The 21,606-nt window shown below is 35.7% G+C and overlaps 1 pseudogene; it reads left to right on the top strand.

The window, feature by feature from the left end:
- Positions 1-8,821: 8,821 nt before the first annotated feature.
- LOC120138217 lies at positions 8,822-11,554 on the top strand (annotated as a pseudogene).
- The last annotated feature ends 10,052 nt before the right edge of the window (positions 11,555-21,606 follow it).

Below are 21,606 nucleotides of genomic sequence, written 5' to 3'. Positions count from 1 at the left end.
CCTGACGTCTTTAAGTTGGTAATGTTCTATTCATCCTAGATAGGGAAATAATCCCTGGGATGGATTATATTGGGAATTAAAAAATTTCACTTGTATTATTTCAGCCATTTTGCCCGTGGAAACATGCTTGGCTCTCCTCGGAATTCTTTGTTTCACATTAACATGGAATGTACCATGTACACTGGGAGGAATTGTTAGGGATGTGTTGTCTCTTCTTAAATGCAGATGTATTAAAGTTTACTCATCAAAATCAACCTAATTTGTAGACTTTAGCTGTGAATGGACATGAACTCTTAGTGCAAGTGTATTCGATACCGTTATGCTCCTTTTACTTTGTTTTTCTTAAAATTTTGAGGATGATATTTCTATATTTATACGACTGAACTATTTTCCGATATATACCAACTTCTTTGGGTTCTTGTTCTCATGCTTTTCTTTTGTTGATTATTCTTATGTTTGGAGCAGGGCATGCATTTGACCATGGGCGGAGCAACCCATGCATACTTGACATCTAACAAAAAAAAGAACATTTTTAAAAAATTATATAAATATAAATTTATGTACAAATATTTAAAATAATGACACATATGGTTTTCCTTATCCACCTGGAAAAAAATACTTTCATACAATTTTTAAAATTTTAAAACTTGGGATAGAAGTTCACTTGCTTTGATTTGGAATTTCGCTAAATCTGGATTTGAGATCCGATGCAGTGCTTCATCTGAACGGGGGGAAATCTCTTAAACCTTTACGTTCATCCCAATAACGAAAACTGAATGAAAACACAGCTACAATGGCATCAAAAACAGGAAAGAATCCAAATTTAAAAGTTGCATTAGAAAAGTTTGAACTTCACACCACTTGAAAAGATGGAAACAAATTCCGGATTGAAAGAAAATAGTACAAACTTTCTTAGTCAATCCAATACCATTTATTAATGGCATCGTGATTTAGGTTCAAGCACGCGGGAAACGAAACAAAAAACAAAATGTCATCCTACAAGGAAAAAGACATTGATTTCCCTTTATCCAAGCAGAGCAGAAGTAAAAGGGAAAAAGAAAAACGTGAGAATTATAAATTATTCGCCACCTGGCACCTACCAAAGAGAGACTTGTTCAACACCAACTTTGTAATATTCAAATATGCAAATGGCCTCCACTCCCCTCTCTCACTCACCTGCTCAGTTCATCCAATCCTAATTGTACTCGTTTTGCCCCCGAGGTGTTGCTTAAATCCCACCCTTGTCTTTTCTGGTCTTCTTCCTTCTCCTTCTGCCTCCAGATTTTTCATCGCTCAACTTCTCCTTATCTCTCTTCCTCTTCCGTTTCTTCTTGCTCTTCTCTCTCTCCCCCCCCCCCTCCTTCCATGGCTTCTTCAGTTCCTGTTAATGATTAAATTGAGTCCAATCCTCTCTTGCAAGATTTTGACTTTCCACCTTTTGATGTTATTGAAGCCAAACATGTTAGGCCTGGGATTCGTGCCTTGTTGAAGAAGTAGGGGATCTAGAAATATTTTTAGGTGAGCACACATATATTAACTGTATAAAATTTTTAAATGAGACAATATAAATAAAATTTGATGATGAGATTTTACGTAAAATAAGTAACTAATTGAAAACAACTTAGATTTCAGGTGGTCATGAAAATTTTTTGACACCTTGAGTAAAATAAGTAACTAATGAAGTAAAATTTGGATTTCAGGTGGGCAGGGTCCAACTCCAATAATGTTTTCTTTTCTGGATCATATATATATAGAATTTGAAACTTGTGATGATCTGGTATCTGGATTTCTGGGAAAAAAATTCGGTAGTTTGGTTTTGATATATTTGTGTTGGCCGAGTAGGAGAGTGATTTGGATGAATTGGAGAAGACAGTAGAGCCTTCATGGCCAAAGCTGGTGGAGCCATAGGAAATGATTGTTGATCGGTTGTAAGTTGTGTGGGGCATGGTTAACCATCTTAAAAATGTTAAAGACACAGCTGAGCTCCGTGCTGCCAGTGAAGAAGTCCAGGTAAATTATCTTGTCTTTATGTTCTCGATTGCAGACAATCAATTATGTAGCATGCAGTGTGTATATGTAAATGCTTATGCTTGAATTGTCATCTTCAATGCTTCAGTCTTTTAGACATCTAATAACTATTTCATTTTTATCTTAGATTAAGCCATGAATTTTAGTTATACTATGATCCTTTTGATCATAGTATTTTGCAGAGCTTAATCGAATATGCATTGGTGCATTGCTCTAAACTGTGTTTAGTTTTTCCTTACAGCCTGAAAAAGTCAAGTTTCAACTAAGATTGGGACAAAGTAAACCCATCTATAATGCCTTCAAGGCCATTAAAGAATCTCCTTATTGGCAATTTCTGAGTGAAGCTCGCAAACGTATTGTAGATGGTAAGTATATGTAATTAATTTATCTTTATATCTAATATAGGGAGTTATTGTTCTGCTTTCAATTCGATTCCTTAATTCATTATTAGAAGCTAGAACCACTACCTTAATTTGGTTGTTTGGTATTGGCCAATACTAATTGCAAAGTCTAATAGTTAACATGCTTCTTCCATCCCTATTGGTTTCTACGAGTGTTTGAACATATAACTTTTTTTTTATGTTTTCAGGCCAGATAACGGAAGTTGTTCTTAGTAGCGTTTCTCTTGAAGATGATAAAAGAGTGTTCAAATTTCAACCAATTATTCGGTGCATTAATGCACCGAATGTGCAAGTGTGCAAGTGGAATTGTGGAGTCAATAAAGTAACTGCAAATTGTTGAAATAATAAAGGCATAACTACCAAATTGAGTCCCTAAACTTTAGGGTATTTACAAGATTAGTCCTCAAGTTTCAACTATAAATACCCTAGCTCATTTAGCTTCAAAACTATCCCAAAACATTCTAGCTTTCTTCCAATACTAGAGAGAATTTAGAGAATTTCTTGAGAGTTATTTTCTCTTTTTTTTATCAAGAGAGAATTATCATTGTTTTCTCCTTGGTAGATCGAGAGAAGTTGTAATTCCTATTTTCTCATAGTGAAATTTTTCTACCGTTGCTCGTGGTTTTTACCCTATTTTATTTAGGGGTTTCCACATAAATTTTATGTCTCTTTTTATCTTCATTTTTATTTTCTCAAATTATCAGTAGCGATTTTGCTCTATCCGATAGCTGTCTTCCGCAACAATTGGTATCAGAGCCAGATTTGAGTGTGTAATATCTGCTTATTGTCTTTGTGGTTGCCACCAAAAGGTGGATCCTCCAACATAAGAAAATAAGAAGTTATTACCCATTTTTTGAAGGTTCTAGAGAACTATTCACGATAGTGAAATAGTTGGAGCTATCCGTAAAAGAAGTTATGGCAACGAAATTTGATATTGGAAAATTCAATGGGAGAAATTTCTCATTGTGTAAATTGAAGATGAAGGTCATCCTGAGGAAAGACGGTTGTCTAGCAGCTATCAGTAAAAGGCCGGTGGATTTCACATATGACAACAAATGGATCGAAATGGACGGGAATGATATGGCAAACTTTCATCTAGCATTAGCAGATAAAGTATTGTCAAGCATCGAGGAGAAGAAGTCATCTAAGGAGATATGGGATCATCTCACCAAATTGTATGAGGCTACATCGTTGCACAATAAAATTTTCCTTAAGAGGAAATTGTACACTCTCCGGATGCCAGAATCTACTTCAGTGACGGAGCACTTAAACACGATGAACACTTTATTTTCTCAACTTACATCCTTAAGCTGTAAAATAAGAGAACAAGAACGTGTTGAACTTCTACTTCAAAGTCTACCGGATTCGTATGATCAACTCATCATCAACTTGACAAATAGTAATGTCACCAGTCTAGTCTTCGATGACGTTGCAGCTGCTGTTCTACAAGAAGAAAATCGGCGCAAGAACAAGGAAGACAGACAAGTAAATCTGCAACAAGCAGAAGTATTGACAACGATGAGAGGGAGATCAACAGAACGTGGCCAAAACAACAGTCACAAATATGGTAGATCGAAGTCGAGGAGCAAGAAGAATTTAAAGTGTTACAATTGTGGAAAGAAGGGTCATTTGAAGAATGATTGTTGGAGTCTAAATAAAAACTCCAATCCACAAGGCAATACCGCAAACACTTCAGATGATGGAGATGATATATGTTGTGAAGCGTCAACCACCGTAGAAGGTAGAAAGAGATATGCAGACATATGGCTCATTGATTCGAGAGCAACATATCACATGACCTCAAGAAGAGAATGGTTTCATCATTATAAACCTGTCTCAGGAGGATCTGTGTATAGTTGCAATGATCATGCCTTAGAGATCATTGGCGTGGGAACCATCAAATTGAAGATGTATGATGGAACAATTAAAGTTGTTCGAGATGTGCGGCACGTGAAAGGCCTGAAGAAAAATTTATTATCCTAAGGATTGTTGGATAATAATGCAAGCAATATTGAAACACGGAAAGGAATCATGAAGGTGTTCCGTGGAGCGCTTGTGGTGTTGAAAGGTGAAAAGATAGCTGCAAACTTGTACATGCTGAAGGGAGAGACTTTGGTAGAAACAGAAGCCTCTGTTGCCTCATGTAGTTCAGATTCGGCAATGCTATGGCATCAGAAACTTGGACACATGTCAGAACAAGGAATGAAAGTCCTTGTGGAGCAAAAGCTACTTCCAGGCTTAACAAAGGTATCACTTCCTTTGTGTGAGCATTGCATAACAAGTAAACAACACCGGTTGAAATTCAACACATCAAATTCTAGAGGCAAAAGTGTTCTAGAATTGGTTCACTCTGACGTATGGCAAGCACCAGTTACATCCCTAGGCGGAGCAAAATACTTTGTCTCATTTATTGATGACTACTCCAGGAGATGTTGGGTGTACCCTATTAAGAAGAAGTCAGATGTGTTTTCCACTTTCAAAAACTTCAAAGCGCGGGTGGAACTTGATTCTGGAAATAAGATCAAGTGTTTCAGAACAGATAATGGAGGAGAATACACAAGCAAAGAATTTGATGACTTTTGCAGAAAAGAAGACATCAAAAGACAGTTCACAGTGGCGAACACTCCTCAACAAAATGGAGTGGCAGAGCGGATGAATAGAACCTTGTTAGAAAAAACAAGAGCAATGTTGAGGGATGCAGGCCTAGAAAAATCATTCTGGGTAGAAGCAGTCAACACCGCCTGTCATTTGGTGAATCGAGCTCCATCAACTGCAATAGAGCTGAAGACACCAATAGAGATGTGGACTGGTAAACCAGTTGATTATTCAAACCTCCATATATTTGGAAGTATTGTGTACGTGATGTACAAATCCCAAGAAATCTCAAAGCTGGATCCAAAATCCAAGAAATGCAAATTCTTGGGGTATGCTGATGGAGTAAAGGGGTATCGCTTGTGGGATCCCACTGCCCGTAAAGTGATCATCAGCAGGGATGTCATCTTTGTAGAAGATAAGCTACAAAGAAAAGAAGACGATGATAGCACTGAAAAGTCAGAGACTACACAGATACATGTGGAAAAAGATGTTGAACAAGGAGATTCTTCTGAAGCAGAACCAGCACAAGATGGACAAGAACCAGAGAATTCTGAAGCTCCAACAACTCGTCAATCAGATCGTGTGAGAAGACGTCCCAATTGAAACTCAGATTATGTTATAGAAGGTAATATTGCATACTGTCTTTTAACAGAGGACGGTGAACCATCAACATACCAGGAGGCAATAAACAGCTCAGATGCTTCACTGTGGATAATGGCGATGCAAGAAGAAATCGAAGCCCTTCATAAAAATAATACATGGGACCTTGTGCCACTACCACAAGGAAGGAAGCCAATTGGTAACAAATGGGTCTTCAAAATCAAGCGAAATGGTGACGATCAAGTTGAGAGGTATCGTGCAAGACTGGTGGTCAAAGGATATGCTCAAAAAGAAGGTATTGATTTCAATGAAATATTTTCTCCTGTGGTTCGACTAACAACAGTTCGAGTAGTTTTGGAAATGTGTGCTACATTGGACTTACATCTAGAGCAGCTAGATGTTAAAACAGCTTTTCTTCATGGAAATCTTGAAGAAGAAATTTATATGCTCTAGCCTGAAGGTTTTGAAGAAAAAGAAAAGAAGAACTTGGTTTACAGGTTGAACAAATCTCTGTACGGTCTAAAGCAGGCACCGAGGTGTTGATATAAGAGATTTGATTCCTTCATTATGTGCCTTGGATACAACAGACTTAATGCTGACCCTTGTGCTTATTTCAAGAAGTCTGGTGATAACGATTTTGTTATATTGTTGTATGTGGATGACATGTTGGTTGCAGGACCCAATAAAGATCATATTCAAGAATTGAAGGCACAACTGGATAGGGAATTTGAAATGAAGGACTTGGGATCGGTAAACAAGATTCTAGAGATGCAAATTCACCGAGACAGAAGTAATAGGAATATTTGGCTTTCACAAAAGAATTATTTGAAGAAGATCTTGTCATGATTCAATATGCAAGATTGTAAGCCAATTTCTACCCCTCTTCCTATTAACTTCAAATTATCCTCCAGTATGAGTCCTAGCAGTGAAGAAGAGAGGATGGGGATGTCTCGAGTGTCGTATGCATCAGCAGTGGGAAGTTTAATGTTTGCTATGATATGCACAAGACATTGCACAAGCAGTGGGAGTGATTAGTCGGTACATGGCGAATCCAGGCAAAGAGCATTGGAATATTGTAAAGAGGATCCTAAGATACATCAAAGGGACCTCAAATGTTGCATTATGTTACGGAGGATCAAACTTACTTATAAATGGGTATGTCGATTCTGACTATGCAGGGGATTTGGATAAAAGCAAATCTACTACAGGATATGTGTTCAAAGTTGTTGGTGGAGCTGTAAGCTGGGTTTCAAAATTGCAGTCAGTTGTGGCTACATCCACAACAGAAGCAGAATATGTAGCAGCTACACAAGCCAATAAAGAAGCAATTTGGTTGAAGATGCTATAGGAGGAGCTTAGGCACAATCAAGAGTATGTCTCTCTGTTTTGTGAAAGTCAAAGTGTCTTGCATCTAGCAAGAAATCCAGCATTTCATTCAAGGACAAAGCACATACAAGTTCAATACCATTTCATTCGTGAAAAGGTGGAAAAAGGGACGGTAGATATGCAGAAGATCCATACCAAAGACAACATAGCAGATTTCATGACGAAGACAATCAACACTGATAAATTTACCTGGTGTCGATCCTCTTGTGGCATGTCAGAGACGTAAGCAACATGATGGTACAAGGTAGAAAGAATGGTGTGAAGATATGATTGTTCCAATCAAATCTTCAAGTGGGAGATTATTGAAATTTCAACCAATTATTCGGTGCATTAATGCATCGAATGTGCAAGTGTGCAAGTGGAATTGTGGAGTCAATAAAGTAGCTACAAATTGTTGAAATAATAAAGGGATAACTACCAAATTGAGTCCCTAAACTTTAGGGTATTTACAAGATTAGTCCTCAAGTTTCAACTATAAATATCCTAGCTCATTTAACTTCAAAATCATCCCAAAGCATTCTAGCTTTCTTCCAATACTAGAGAGAATTTAGAGAGTTTCTTGAGAGTTGTTTTCTCCTTTTTTTTTATCAAGAGAGAATTATCATTGTTTTCTCCTTGGTAGATCGAGAGAAGTTGTAATTCCTATTTTCTCATAGTGAAATTTTTCTACCGTTGCTCGTGGTTTTTACCCTATTTTATTTAGGGGTTTTTCACGTAAATTTTGTCTCTTTTTATCTTCATTTTTATTTTCTTAAATTATCAGTTGCGATTTTGCTCTATCCGATAGCCGTCTTCCGCAACAAAGAGAACTGTTCAACAAAATTGAACAGGTACAGTACTACGAGTTTTGAAGTTAAAGTAACACCAAATGCATTATACTACAAAATTCCTTCTTGTAAGTTGTAACCATATAAAATTTATGCTCAATTGTGTGATGTTCATTCTTTTGGCTATTCTTTTGTATTTGCTATCATCTGTTTTGTAGGAACTGAAGAGGTTGTCTTAGAAATTTAGTGAGAATATTTTGGATACCACAAAGAAGTTTGAAAAGCTGATTAACTGATAAGAAAGAAATTGATGGTTTGCCTGCTACTACTGTTGGGTTAGCTGCACAATCAGCAGTGTCTAAGGTTTTCTTTTCCAAAAGTTATCATATGCTCGAAATTTATTAGTGGTCTTTCATTGTCAAGTCCCGTGCAGTTTCTGTTTTTCTGTCATGTAATATCGTTTTATCTCTTGGTTCTCACCTAGGGTCATGAAAATGCAACTGCTGAGAATGGACCATGGTTGATTACGTTAGGTACTCCAAGTGCTTTTTCAGTTGTGAAACATGCTCGTAACCGTGCTTATACAACACGGCCCCCAAGTGGTGAATTGGATAATATACCAATCATCAATCAAATATTGAAACTTCGTTTGGAAAAGGCTAAGCTTCTCAATTACAATAATTATGCCGAGGTATGACTCCAGAGTATCTTTAAGACTGCATCCTTTTCATAGGCTGAGGAACTATTAGAAAAGCTTCGGAGTGCTTCGTGGAATGATGGTGTCCGAGGTATTATGCAATGGATATGGTTTCTTTTCGATTTGAGAAGATTGCCAATGTTTCGATCTTCAATTTATCGTGTGACATTTTAATCTGTTTTCATCAACAAGACTAATTTGTGTCTGACACTTTTTGTTCTTTTTTATTCGTTACATTTAAGTTAAAAAATTGCATATATTGAATATACTAAAACGCTAGCTTATTTTAAAATGAAACACCAATTACAGCAATTGGTTTTGTAGTCGCTTATATTACAGCAATATGATCCTTTCTGGTCCTTGCAGATGTTGAAGACTTAAAAAATTACTCCAAAAGTCAAGGTGCTCCAGAAGCTGATAATTTGAGCCATTGGGACATTAACTTTTGGAGTGAGACGCTTCGTGAGTCAAAATACGACATCAATGAGGTCGACTCTCAAACCCTTCTCTATTTGCTAATTAAACCACACCTTCAAGACCTCAGTTATTTTAATAAAACTTACGTCTTTCGTGGTGAAAAAAAAATTATAGAGGAAGAACTCCGGCCATATTTCTCATTTTCAAAGGTTATGGATGGCCTTTTTCACCTTGCTAAGATACTTTTCGAGATTGATACTGAACCAGCTGATGGTCTAGCGCCTGCAAGTATTTCTTGGTTCCCCTATACTTTTCTTCACTGCCTATTACACGGAATATTAATTTTACATCCAACTGACTTTTACTATTAAAGGTTTGGGACAAATATGTGCGGTTCTACTGCGTCAAAGATTCTTCAGGTAGTCCGATTGCCTACTTTTATTTTGATCCATACTCTCGTCCATCAGAGAAAAGAGAAGTTTCACGGACGAATGAGGTCGTTTCTTGGAGTCGAGTATTGTCACGTAATGGTACCACCTCAAGGTTACCTATTGGCTATTGCCTACATGGTGTGCTATAAAACACCACCATTTGGGGACAGGCCAAGCCTCATGACATTCCGTGAAGTAAGTTGAAGATATTGGTTTTAAGCATGATTCTAATGCTAATAAAGTTTTGTATTCTGATTTCTGAATGATTATAAATGGAAACTAAGTTTGAGGTCCAGAAACCTAGAGCTTTCCCCATATGCAGCCTCTCAATCCCTTTCCTCCTGTAGTGGTGCTTCTGATCTTATCCTAGAAACCAGGATTTTAACCACCTAAGCACTGTGCTTTAATCATTAATATATCAGTTAAAGCAGTCCCATGTAAAGTTTAAGTTAAAAAGTAATAAGGTGATAATCCTTGATCAACTATGATAGTAGCTCATGCTTTTTCTACTTTAAAACATTTTAGATTAAAAGGCATTTTTATAGTACACTCTTTTTAATAAATGCCCATTATAGACACGCACTTCTGTGTCAGACCATCTGATCTTACTTCTAGAGATTTTGGCTTTATTCTATTTTCAGCGCTTACAGGTGTGGTTTTATGGAATCACAAAGGATATACGTTCTTTCTAATATATTTGAATGATTATTTTAGCAATAATGACTTTTGGATCTTCTGAGTGGATGCTACAATTAGCCCCTGTGGGCTGATGGGATTTCTTATTTTCACAGGTACAATGTGTCTTCCATGAATTTGGCCATGCACTTCAGATTATGCTGGCTAAGCAAGATGAGGGTCTAGTAGCTGGTATGAGGGGGATTGAGTGGGATGCTATTGATTTTCCCTCCAGGTTCATGGAAAATTGGTGTTACCACAGGTTAACTTTCCCAACAACCAAAATCTATATCTCTGGGACTGCTTTAAAGCTCAGACTCCGTTTCCATTTTGTTGGTAAAGGAAATAAATTAGAAGTGCCTGCATGTAGAAAATTTGCAAACTAGGGCCTATGCAATAGCTTTCTATCCTATTTCTTGTTTGTGGTTTCTGGCTTTATGTAACCCTTCAACTGTTTTTACTACACTGTATGCGGTTTATCCCCGTTGCATTTTATCATAATATTATGATGTGATGATGCCTTTGAAGAAGATATGTCTATTTGACCCTGTGGATCTCAAGCCTGGGCATGTCTGATAATTTCGTTCCTCGTTATGTTATGGCCAGGGCATGGACTAAAATCTAAATTTGATGCATTCTCTAATTATTTGTCTGAGTTCATCTCTCATATCCACATGTTTGGAATTTCATTAATATAATGCGTATTTCATTTTTCAGATCAATTATGTCTTTCATTAAGTTGATTTCTATTTAAATATTCTTGTTTGCGTCAGGGGTACGTTGATGAGCATTGCAAATAATTATCAAACAGGGAAGAGCCTCCCTGAAGAGGTATATTTGAAGCTCCTTGCTACAAGGACTTTCCGTGCTGGTTCTCAAAGTCTTCGTAAGGTCAGTTAAACTTATTCTGCCCTTATCTCCTTTTTGGTGTATATATTATTTCTGCAGAAACAATGTGTTTCCTGAGGATGTCTTGTGGAACAGAAGCCTGCCAGTTAATGTATGTAGGGTACCTTGTGAGAGTTCATTATCTCCATGTTCCTCCCATCTATCCTTCTCTTCTGTGTCCTTGAAAATTACTTTAGAGTGCTACAAAAATGTGTAGCATAAGATGATTTTTCTGAACTCTATGACTCTGTTGTTGTCTTATTCTAATGAAAGGAGATTGTAAATTTTGCTGAAGTGGATCAGTGTTTGCTCCACAAATATAATGATTGACCATCATTTCTAAATGTTTTTTTTTTCTCAGGTTAAACTTGCTAGCCTGGATTTGAAGCTGCATACAAAATATATACCAGATGGGTCGGAATCAGTTTATGATGTTGATCAGAGAGTTTCCAGAAAAACAGAAGTAATCCCCCCATTACCAGAAGATAGAGTTCTTTGTGCTTTCAACCATATATTTGCGGGTTTGCTTCTTCTTCTTCCAGCACCTCATGTACTTTTTATGAATACGATTTCACGTAGCAGATTTTTGAATTGATTGACTTCTGTGAATGTCAGCTGGATATGCTGCAGGATACTCCAGCTACAAGGTATACTTCTATCATTTTTTAGGCTCTTCTTATAAAACTACTGTGGAAACATGTTTTGAAATTTCGTGGTTGGAACCTATCAGAGGAAGACTATATAAACTTATTAACCCTCCTCCGTCCTCCCTCGTCTTTCAAAATGCTTTTTCGCAGTCGGCAGAAGTGTTGGCTGCAGATGCTTTATCTGCTTTTGAAGACGCTGGATTAGAAGACAACAAGGTATGGAGGTTGCAAAGCCTTCTCAGGATTGGTGTTTTGCAGTCTTTTGTTTTCTTTTGTATGTTTTATTAATCTACAAGAGTGCAGATCCTCGTCTGCCGTGCTGTTAAATTATTAAGATGCGCAAACATGTTATTGAGTGCAGATCCTCATCTGAAATGGTGATATATGATGTAGTTATTGCTAGTATATATTCGTTTTTTAAACAAAAAGGGCATGATCCTTTGATCGGTTGTATTAAGGCTGTTAAAGAAACCAGGCGCAAGTTTCCGAGATACTGTTCTTGCTCTTGGAGGTGGAAAAGCACCAATGGAGATTAGTTTATACAAATTGTATAGAGATTCATAATTCTGAAAAAAAAATTATTTATTGTTTCTGTTTCTTTCCCTTTCTCAGAAACAATGAGAAAACCTTAAGTTTCTTTTCCTAGAGTTCTTCCATTTGAATCTCCTTAACACGAGATGATGTTACACATCCAGGTATTTGTCGAGTTCCGTGGACGCGAACCTTCACCCGAGGCATTGCTCAGGCAAAATGGGTTTTTACCAGCCACAGCCTGAACATAAGCTGGTTTGTTTTTAAGTTGGCATTCAGGGTTAATCAAAGGGACATGGAAAACAAGTTTTACAGCTTTATGTTCAACTCAGCCCTTAAAACTTGGTTTAAATTCTTGTGTTGTAGAGCTATAGAGATGGTAAAAAATATAATGTTCATCAAAGATTTGATGGGATTATTATTAGGATGTTTATTATTATATCGAAGATATTTATCATTGATTTCCAAGAGATTGTTGTCTGTTGTTGACATGTTCAATGAATAATCTTTTCTGTTTGTTTGTCTGTTTCAAATCTTCTTGTCTGCTAGTCTGAAATTTTCTTAAGCATGGTAAAGTCGGCATTCTGGTGTTGCATTTGTGGCCTACATTGCTGCACCACAAGATTGAAGTTCTGCAAACTTCGAAAATAGAATGAAAGAGACAAAACTTGGTCTTTCATTTAGGGACGGTTCTTCCTGTTAAGCTGATTATCATTCGAAAATCGATAAACAACTCATCCCTCTATCTACTATTGCGGCTTGGGAGGAGCCAACGGTTGTGGATTAACAAACGAAGGTTCTGAAGCAGTTGATGGAGGTGGTAGAATGTTGAACTTTGATTTAAAGAATGCCTCATCATCTTCATTTCCCAATTACCACATTTATAGCATTTTACAATACCTGCTAGAATGTTCTTAGCTGGAGCAGTTACACCAGAATGCCTTGCTGGCATATCCTTCCTAACAACCAAATAACAACCTATTTGTTATTCACTGCTATTCTCATAATAGTTAACATTCTCCCTACTGTCTATGGACTCTAGAACTTTACAATTGATTTTGAGATTGCAGCAAAACAAAGAGAAATAAGCCCGAGACAAAGACTTGGTGAATCCATCAGCTTTTTGATGTCGAGCAGGAATGTAATTAACTCGAACTTTATCGGCAGCAACCTTCTCGCGAATGAAATGGAGGTCTAATTCAACATGTTTCGATCGAGAATGCAGAACAGGATTGGCACTCATCGCTATCGCACTCGTATTATCACTCCAAATAACGGGAGTGCTTGATGGCGAAATTCCCATATATGTCAACAAAGCTTGAATCCAAACAACATCAGCCACAACATCCGCTAACGCACGATATTCAGCCTCAATAGTCGACCGAGAGATTGACCGTTGACGCTTGGAACCCCAAGACACTAGATTACCTCCAAGAAAAACGCAAAATCCAGATATCGAACGGCGATCATCAACATTGCTTGCCCAATCGTCATCCGCAAAAGCTTCCAAGTGTAGACCCAATCCTGTCTTTTGAAACACTAGACCATAATCAAGTGTCCCACACAAATAACGCAAAATGCGTTTCACAGCCACCCAATGTTGAGTACAAGGCGCATGCATGTACTGAGCTACACGATTGACACTATACACAATGTCGGGTCGCGTATGATTTAAATATAGAAGGGCTCCAACAACGCTCCTATATAGTTGAACATCTTGTAACGGACTCCCTCCATCTTTACTTAGCTTCGGAGATACGACCATCGGTGTTGGAACTGGATGAGCATTACGCATGCCAGTACGTTCTAACAATTCTAGAATAAACTTCTTTTGTCGTAAAATAAGCGAATGATTCGTCCGCTGAACTTCAAGTCCCAAAAAATAGTTTAAGTTCCCCAAATCTTTTAGAGAGAATTCTTGACTCAACTGCGATATAACGCTTTCAACGTCAGTCTCATCTTGCCCCGTAACTATGATATCATCGACATAAACGAGAACATAGGTGAAAGACTTCCCTATGCAACGAATGAACAAGGAGGCATCAGCTTGTGTCCCATGAAACCCAATTCGACCAAGAAAATCACATAGTTTCGCATACCAACTTCGTGGTGCTTGTTTAAGCCCATATAACGCCTTTTCAAGTTTGCAAACAAGTCGTGTGCCATCAGCAGCAAGTTGTTCAAACCCGGGAGGTTGCACCATGAACACCTCCTCTCGTAAGTCCCCATTAAGAAACGCATTATTCACGTCAACTTGTCGTAATTTCCACCCATTCATAACAGCTAATGATAAAACAATCTTTACTGTGGAAGGTCTAATAACTGGGCTGAACGTATCATTAAAATCTTGTCCCGGAATTTGAGCAAAACCTTTCGCTACTAAACGAGCCTTATACCTCGCAACAGATCCATCAACATTTTTCTTGATCCGGAACAACCACTTACATCCAATTGTCGTTCGACCAGGAGGTAGAGACACCAACCGCCATGTACCCTTACCAATTAGAGCATTATATTCAGCCATGACAGCATCTTTCCACACAGGGGTCAGTAAAGCTTGTTCAATAGAAACTGGTTCTTCATCATCAATTACGGATTGAACCAAGAAGACTTTGGGTTTGAAGATCCCATCCTTACTTCTCGTAACTATAGAATGAACATTTGAAGAAGAGGGACGAGAAGTAATACCAGGAATATCAGATGAAACAACCATGTTTGAACTATTGTTGTGGGAAGATATTTGAAGAGTCGAATCTGGAGCAAGAGTGGAGTGCTCATGAACACGCAAATCACCAGAACTATCAGTTTTGCCATATTAGCACTGATAGAGAAACTGTCAGCTTCCTCAAAACCGTGTTGTTGAACTTCTGCATCAATCAAAACTGAAACTACTCCATCTAGAGTGAACGGCTCCCTACTGGCAGTGATGACAGCAACAAACGGACGATACTCGGACGGCAATCCATTCAAGATCGTCGCCACTTGTTCATACTCGGACACCGGACTTCCACAAGCCGTAAGAGCATCACACAACTCTTTAACCTGAGTGATGAAGTTACGCATACTCAGCTCCCCCTTTTTTATAGCTTTCAACCGATAATGCAGGTTCATTATCGTTGTCGTAGAACTGCTTGCAAAGAACTTGGTAACAGTGGACCAAACTTGCGCAGCGGTGTCAGCGCCAACCATGTGCAGTAGAATCGATGGTGACATCGTGGATAATAGCCTAGAAGCAAGTGCACTATCCTGGGTAACAAACACTTCATAAGCTTCATTCTCAACAACAGTCCCATCTTCTAAAACCACCGTCTCCGGCGGAGGAGTGACCGTACCGATAAGAAACTTGCTGCTTCCATAACAAGAAGTTACGCTCATCCAAGACTACACTAAGTCTTTTGTTGGTGAACGCTTTCTGAAGTCCCGCCGATGAAGTTTCCTTATCAGCCATGGCACGAGAAAGAAACGACGAGAAAATCCAACAAAGAATTAGCTACTGGAACAAAACTCTCCAGACCTCAAGGCTACTGATACCATGTTGAACTTTGATTTAAAGAATGCCTCATCATCTTCATTTCCCAATTACCACATTTATAGCATTTTACAATACCTGCTAGAATGTTCTTAGCTGGAGCAGTTACACCAGAATGTCTTGCTGGCATATCCTTCCTAACAACCAAATAACAACCTATTTAGGGACGGTTCTTCTTGTTAAGCTGATTATCATTCGAAAATCGATAAACAACTCATCCCTCTATCTACTATTGCGGCTTGGGAGGAGCCAACGGTTGTGGATTAACAGACGAAGGTTCTGAAGCAGTTGATGGAGGTGGTAGAACCATCTTTTTCTCCATAATTGGATCTTCCCAAGCTATATATGCTATGTTTAGAGGCTCCCTTCAGCTGATAATTTCAAGTAGAACCACACCAAAGCTGAATACATCACTTTTTGCACATAGTTGTTGGGTTGATTAATACCTGAATAACAACACGAATTATTATTCAGGTTGCATGAAGTTTTTCTGATAGAGTTTTATAAGCTGCAGGCAACGGAAATTTGTGGCTATATTGACTATAGTTTCTCTCTATATTCCTGCAACTCTACTTTTTATATAAAGTACGTGAGTCCAATACTCGAGTCCGACATATTTAAAATTGATATTTTCTTTTATAGAGATAGCTAGTTTAATTAAAAAAAAAGTAAATATCCAAAATTATAATTAAGTTTTACAATGTAACCATAAACTAAACATAGAACATTTTTCTATAATCAATGATCAAAGAAACTAGTAGCTTAACAAGTATCATATAAGTAAAATGTCAAAAGTCTAATAAAAATTCGAACAAATCTGATCGTATCGGCAAACAAACCACAAGAGAAGATCAAACCACAGAAAGACCATTGATAAATTGCAAATTAGAGTTAAGCGACGTAAGAATTATCCACAAAGGTAAATCTCATATTCAAATTCAATTCGAATGTCCAAAGCATAAAAGATCAACATGATAACAAATAAGCATCATCTTAATTAAAGTAATCGATATAAAATTCAACCCTAAAAAAGATATATGAAAATAACAGTCAAAGGATCGATAACAAAGATAAAGAAAAGTTATACCAAAAAATAGAGAAAATATAAAAGATTGAAAAAAACATATCATGGTAGATTTATTAAAAACCTAAAACATATATACATAATATAAAAAAAATACATATATAAAGGCGATGATGACCAATAACAAAATTGATGTTGCCGCGTCTCAATCAAAAATGAAAAATAAACAAAGAGATAGTAACTATAGGGTTTTTCCGATACCAATGTATTAACCATCAAAATTAATTAAAGAGTTAATCGGTGTAAAAATTGATAAACGATTTGATTGATATAATATTTTTTGTTTCAAGGTTTAATTAATTTAAATTTTTAGGTTAACTTATGAGTTTATTACTTAAACTATTAATTTTGGTTTATTTTAGTATCTAATATTTTATTTTTTTCAAAATCATACATAACATTTAGTTTTTATTTTTGTTAGTACTCCGCCGTTAAAAATTTAATAGATAGGTTCGTCGGTCGTCGCGTCTACAGTCGTCGCCATTGCATTCTTTGGCCAATGAAGTCCAAACTTTTCGGCCCACACCTTTTTTACCCCATGAATGTGATTTTTGGCCTCTTTTTCACCGAAAATTACCTCAATCTCCCCAAATCGATGATAGATTCTTTAACTTCTTCATCCTCTAATCTCTTTCGTCAGCCGTTCAATGGGCCTAGAACTGAAATATGTTGGTCGACTCGTCATTCTCTCGTGCCACTGTTCAGAATGGTCGTCCGTCCATAGGAGCTATGCCCTGTTAATACATCCGTTAAGTTTTTAACGACGGGTACTAAAATGAAACAAAGCTAAACATTAAGTATGAATTTTAAAAAAAATAAAAGTTTATATATTAAAATAGACTAAAGGTCTAAAATTGATAGTATATGTATTAAATATTTGTTTATTCAATTTTTAATAAACTTTTTATCAAATTGTGATTGGGTGGCCACTTAAAAAGCTCACCCTTACATCACGGCGTCATATTAATTAAAATCATGAACCTAATGGCCACTAATCTATATAATAAAATTAGTTTATCCTCCAAGCTGACATGAAAAAGCAAATTGAGTACAATTTTAGGTAAACCGAAACCCTTTGTTTTAGCTAATCCACTTGTCTATACCATGAAACTTGAAGGAACGTAATGAATAAGAGGAGAATAAAGAAAAAGGTTGCATACATTTTAATGATTTTGGATCGGGTAACATAATGGGTAGTTTTATTATACGAAAACCTAATATAAAATTACGGAATGATAAAAAAGTAAGTGTAATTAAAAATGTTATAAAAATTATAATATTTCTAGTTGAGTGTAATTTAAAATATTATTTTTTTAATATTTTAATTAAATTAAAAATATTACGAAGAAGATTAATATTTTTGATTGTCTACTAAAAACATTATAAAAAAATTACGACTAAAAAGTAAAAAAGAATTAACATTTTAAATTATGTTAAATTAAAATATTATATTTTTTATAATATTTTTATTACGTATTTCCTTATCCTCACAAGAATCACCCGTAACATATAGAAAAAAAAAATCATGTATGTACAAGTGTACCTAACTTTTCATGGGAGATTTCCACATTAACAACTGGTGTCGATGTACTCAGATAGGTGTGGGTGATTGATTGATGGATTGATACTGTGTGGTTTTAGAACCCCACTCTCAACATCACCTTCTTGTAGTTGCAATCAAAACCTAACCTTTCATTACGTGATTTCGGGCATTGTCTCGTCCCTTTCCCCTTTCACACTCTGCCTAATATTTATATTATTTTATTTATTTTTCATATTTATTACTCTTTTTATTTTCATAAATAAATCTATGTTAATAGAATATATTAAAAATACCCCTAAAAGGTTAGTTTGAAAGTTAAGGATAATGTTTTTTTTCTTCTTTGATGTCAAAATTTATTTATACGATTATTACGAGTAAGGATGATAAAATAACGTATAGATATAAAATTTTAAAAAATACCATAGACATAAAATAAGAATTTCAGTATAATAGACGATAAACTATAATGTAATTATGTAAGAGTACACCAAAAATTAAAATTATATACACACATATAGTTATATAGGGATAATGACACTAATCAAATAAAATATTTATATTTATTTTTTAATTAATTTATTTATTAAATGGATTGTGCCGCTTTTTTTTTAAATGAAATTTGAATTATAAATTACAAAAATGAAAGATACAAAAAGAGGAAAAAATTATGAAGAAAGTTAGTTTCTACCTGAAGATTTCCCCTTTTGTACTTAATCAAAAAGTGCACTTTAATCCAGCTTGAAAGTGCATTCTAAAATCCAAATTCCTCCATTATACCATATGTTTTCACTCACTTAATTCAATGACATTTTTTCCAAATTTTCCTTTCACTTAAAAATAATAATTCACGGGCCATAGATATAATTAAAAATTATGAAAATTTATATAAACATTATTTTAAATAAATTAAAAAATAATTTTATTAAGCAAAGTTAAATTTATTTCATTGAACCAACAATATAATAAAACAAAAGCGGCATCGTCATCATCCAAATGATGGGATAAGAGCACTCAAAATCCACCAAGGGTTGTCTAAGGAGGAAAGGATGTGAAGATGATTTTGGTGAGGAATAAACAACACGAAAGGGCCTCATTTGATATTGCTTTTTATCCGTACGCTTTTACAATTTCTTTCTTTGTAATATGTAAGGAACATGATGGCCCAAGCTGCTTTCATGGCTGCCCAAGCCTTCTCTCCTTTTCATTCATTGTTTCTTAATTCGAAGTGGTTGAAGATGACGAGGAAAGGGAAAGAGATTGAAAGAAGCCATCGCGAAAATGGCAATTCGGCAGTTGAGATTGTATACATCACTTGATTTATTTATGCTTAATGGAGTTGGTTAAGACTTCTTTTTGTTAATTAAGATGCATGGTCACAGTATATTTTGAATTTTAATTATTGAAATTACGAATCTTTCAATTTAATAATACGAGTATTAACGATTGCTTTTCAAGAATTAAATAGTGAAATTAGGTCACCACCAAAACAGACAAACAAAGAGGTCCCCTTGGACTAAGATATGCCGCATTCCACTATTAAATTTAATAATTATTGTTATTTAAAATCAGTAAAATTTTGATTAAAGTTTAATTAATCAATATCAGTATTGTAATCAAAATCAGTATTGTACTATTGCTGCAACATTCTTAAAAATACGTGTTAAATGTACGACTTCTTCAATATTTAAGTATAAAATCCGATCAAAACTCATTTTAACATATTTTTAAGTATTTTTTTATTTTTCTTTTAAATTGTCGCCCTGAATCGTAATCATTTTTTTAAATTTTTTATTTAGTTTTAAATAAACATCCTCTATGTTTTGATTTTTTTTCTTGTCACATATTTTTATATCATTTATTTTTGCATGATTTTATGACACAGTTGTTCGTTTGTTTTTATGACAATTTTTTTATCATGATAATATTTTGATGTTTTGTGTTGCATTCATCATGGTGTACCTTCTAATCATGAAATGTCGACGATCTAGTATAGTTAGATCCCCTTTTACGATAGTTCGTCGATACATTCAAAATCATTCGCGGAACGCTTTGTTAAATTGATTCTCTCAATCTCCACAACTTCATCAAAATCAATATTGCATGCAAGTTCAAAAAACAGACAATAAAATTATTGATATTTGTTTAGTTTCTTTTAGAATATGAAGCATATATTCAATAGAAGATTTTGGTTTTATTTTTCTTCGTACTTATTTTTATATTGAGATTGTGTTACTTTTATTGTATTTATTTTTTTATTTAATAAAAAATTAATTTTTATTAGAGAAATATATTTAAATATAAACATTTAATTTAATCAAATAATTCTCACATGACTGGAAATAGATTAGAATCACAAAATTATTAACATGAACTGTAGTATGGCATGAAAAGACGTGTGACGGTGACGACAAAGCTGAAATTGGCCAAATCTTCAACGTTCCATGCTTCACATTTGATTTACTTTCTCGTTTTTTGGTCTAAGATGACACCCAGCGTGGCATCCCCATGTTTCTTGTATGTTATCTCTTGGTTTCGTAAGCCATGTGAGAAGGACAAATACAGAAACACGAAGTTGGTTGCGTTATTTAAAATGTATTTCGTTCGGTTACTGAACTATCTAATAACTTTGCTCATTTGTTGAGCTTACTGGTAAATATACGCAATCTAATCCCAATTTAAAATGAAATAATGTTTCTCAACGAACACATATGTAATCCGACAGCTCATCTTCATTTTAAACTGAAAAGAAACGTAAGATTTCTTGTAGGTTCAAAATTCAGTTTCGTGCGTTCTATAGTTGATATTCGCTCAAAACTTGGGCATTTCAATCCACTGCATTTGCTTGACTTCCAAGTTATCCTAAAATGGGGGGGGGGAATCCCACAGGTTTGCCTAATTTTTGACGGTGACCTCCACTTATTATTCTTCAATCATAGGCTTACCTTGGGTTTCCCAGGAAACAGGGTTACCCGCTTCTCATGGCTAATCCCAATCAGTTCAATTCGTGAACTGCTAAAAAGAGCGACTACGAAGTCCCATTTTTTTCAGGGACAAACCAGCTCAGTTGGCATACTCTGTTACTCCAGAAAAAAGTGTACTGGAACTGGCAAGTTTAAGTAAAGAGAAGAAAATAGATTGGAACAGTTACAAACAAAAGATTACATTACATTGGGGATTAAGGTAGGGTCTGTAACATAAATGAATGATCGTACACGATCTTTGCTTTTGTGGATAACAACCTCATTAAGCCATCTCATTTTCCAACCGACACAATAGTTGGAATCTTCTTCCTTGTGGTGAATAATGGCATGACGCTGTTATAAGCAGTGAAAAGTCTATACAAATTTACCTGTAGTTTTTTCAACCTGGGGAATGATCCAAAGATGG

This window comes from Hibiscus syriacus, unplaced genomic scaffold (genome assembly GCF_006381635.1).
Source record: "Hibiscus syriacus cultivar Baekdansim isolate YM2019G1 unplaced genomic scaffold, ASM638163v2 tig00110678_pilon, whole genome shotgun sequence".
NCBI lineage: Eukaryota > Viridiplantae > Streptophyta > Magnoliopsida > Malvales > Malvaceae > Hibiscus > Hibiscus syriacus.
The sequence above is the reverse complement of the archived record's forward strand: the minus strand, read 5'-3'. Positions and strand labels throughout refer to the sequence as shown.